The sequence below is a fragment of the Myotis brandtii genome, unplaced genomic scaffold, assembly GCF_000412655.1.
Source record: "Myotis brandtii unplaced genomic scaffold, ASM41265v1 scaffold1041, whole genome shotgun sequence".
Taxonomy (NCBI): Eukaryota; Metazoa; Chordata; class Mammalia; order Chiroptera; family Vespertilionidae; genus Myotis; species Myotis brandtii.
The window spans coordinates 71,399-74,184 of NW_005353503.1; the positions used below are offsets into that span (position 1 = coordinate 71,399).

A 2,786-nucleotide genomic window follows, 5' to 3' on the forward strand; every position below is an offset into this window, starting at 1 on the left:
CAGTTAGGCGTCGATCAGGCTGGCAGGTAAGTGGTTAGGGGGTGATCAGGCTGGCAGGCAGAAGCGGTTAGGGGCAATCCGGCAGGCATGCAGGCGAGCAGTTGGGAGCCAGCAGTCCTGGATTGTGAGAGGGATCTCAGATTAGAGAGGGTGAAGGCTGGGCTGAGGGACACCCCCGCCCCTGTGCACGAATTTCATGCACCGGGCCTCTAGTCATAAGATAAAGTCCCAATTACTTAGCATGGCTCTTTATGATCTGGTCATTCTACCTATTCAGTCTCATTTTCCATTCCTTCTTCACATTCTGCACTAACACGTTTCAGATCTGTTTGCTTTTGTATACTTAATTCCCTCTGCCCACAAAGCCTAGCCTCCAGTGCTTCGTCCAATGACTGAACTCTCTCCCAACCCTGATTTTTAAACCTTTTAAATTCTGAACCTTAAACACAACTCTATCACTTTGTATTACATCAATTTTTTAAAAAATATATTTTATTGATTTTTTACAGAGAGAAAGGGAGAGAGATAGAGAGTTAGAAACATCGATGAGAGAGAAACATCGATCAGCTGCCTCCTGCACATCTCCTACTGGGGATGTGCCCGCAACCCAGGTACATGCCCTTGACCGGAATCGAACCTGGGACCTTTGAGTCCGCAGGCCGACGCTCTATCCACTGAGCCAAACCGGTTTCGGCTACATCAATTTTTTTAATCTCCCTCTCACACTGAATTGTTTCTTGAAAGCAGAGATAAAGACGATAACAACACACAAAACTAACAACAGACATGCAAATTTACCTAAGAGACAAGAAACCGGACCAGTGTCTATGGAACAAATTTATAGAAAGGACCTAAAAATGATCATTCTGTGCCCAAACTAATTTAATGCAATAATGGTTTATTCATTTTACTTTTTATTCTTCTACTTTAAAAAAAAGACATTAGCTCTGGCTGGTGTGGCTCAGTTGGTTGGATGTCGTCCTGTGCACCAAAAGGTTGCTGGTTCGATTCCCAGTCAGGACACATGCCTGGGTTTCACACTGGATCCCAGGTAGGGGGCATGCAGGAGGCAGCCAATCTATGTTTTGTTTCGCTCTCACACCAATGTTTCTCTCTTCTCCCTTCCTCTCTCTCTAAAAATAAACTACTTTTTTTTAAAAAAAGAAAAAATTCAATAGCCCAATGAAAATTTACATGAGCAGGTCAAGAACCTTATACTGAACACTCTCTGTGGTGTTAAAGTAGTTGTGGAGGAATAAGGGATTCAAACTCGGTCTTGAAAATTGTTTTGGCCCAAAGCTGAAAGGACCTCTCTCTGAAATGCAAGCTGGGCTGCGTGAACTTCAGTCAAAACTTCCATGTAGTGAAGGAGACAGTTTTGCCACCCTAAGCTGCCTTTAGGGATATTAACTGTAAGTTGGTCATCAAGAAAAGACGCAAAGCACCTTTGACCCTCCCTGGCTTTCCTGCCCTAAGAGATTGGGATGGAAAAGTTTGCTTCAGGAAGACTCCATTGTTTTCTGGGTTGCCTAGCAAAAATGTACATGTTGTGTTCTTCCTTAATTACCTGCAAATCGCTCATTCTCACTTTTGAAATCTAAGATTCCACCCCTCCCCCTCTCCTTTGTCCAAAATGACAAATATACCACTGTCTCACTGTCTTTGAGAATTTCATGCATATGTGAATTCCCTGTTCACGTGCACTAACATGTTTATTTTCTGCTCGGCCAGTGTGGCTCAGTGGTTGAGCATTGACCCATGAACCAGGAGGTCAGGGTTCAATTCCCAGTCAGGACACATGCCAGGGTTTTGGGCTAGATCCCCGGTGGGGGGTGTGCAGGAGGCAGGGGATCAATGATTCTCTCTCATCATTGATGTTTCTCTCTCCCTCTCCCTACCTCTCCCTGAAATCAATTTTAAAAATATTTATTTTCTCCTATTAATCTGATTCAGATGGGAAAATTTAGAAGATGGGAGGGAAAATATTACTTTATAGTTCATATTATAGCCCCCACAATTTCAAAGTCTAATCTGGGTGAAGGCATGTTGTTCCTTAGAGAGAAATGGTGGTAACTCAAATGCAAGTGCATTTACGAAGGGAGAGATGTTCATAGACGATTCCACCATGGGAACCACCGCATAAGCAACCAGATAAAGTCTTAATCATATCTTGGAGAAGTCTCTATTATCAGGTGATGACGAAAGAAATATATTCTCGAATTCCAAAGCTATGTGGGCCCTTATTAGACCAAAAAAAGTGTGGCTTGTAGGGTGACTGGCCTTCAAAACACTATGGAACACGAAGAAGGCGAATTTCCCTGGACTGGAAGGCCATTACAAACAGCTCCTTTATTCAGGTCAGTGAACCAAGTCTTCCATGTTCCTTTCTGAAACCCAAGATGCCATGTTTATCACATACCAAAAATGTCCTCTTTAACAACTAGAAAGGCGGTTCTGAGCGGGGCTGAAAATCTAATCTCAATATACCAAAAAAATTTGGAAACCCGTCCAAGGGCAGTGAAAGGCCGACTTCGCTAGCACCTCTCCTGTGAGGCCTGGGAGACAGGCCCACCCAGGGCGACCTCGCTTTGCTCCCGGGGAGAACCCCGGGAAGCGGGGCGACGTCTTAAGGGAGTCGGCCCGGGGGAGCGGCCAGGGGATGCTGTCAGTCTGCACAACTCCGGAGGCTCAAAAAAGAGGTCAGCGAAGGGGCAAGCGGGGGCGGCGGCAGCAGGGGAGGGGCTGCGCGAGGATGTCACAGACGGCGCGGCGGCGACAGGTCACGG

The 2,786-nt window shown here is 45.7% G+C and overlaps 1 protein-coding gene across 1 annotated transcript in view; it reads right to left on the minus strand.

Moving 5' to 3' along the window:
* The window catches only part of LOC102240661 (chromosome unknown open reading frame, human C6orf89), a 32,702-nt gene that overhangs the window by 29,574 nt on the left and 342 nt on the right, over window positions 1-2,786 (minus strand). The window lies entirely within an intron of this gene.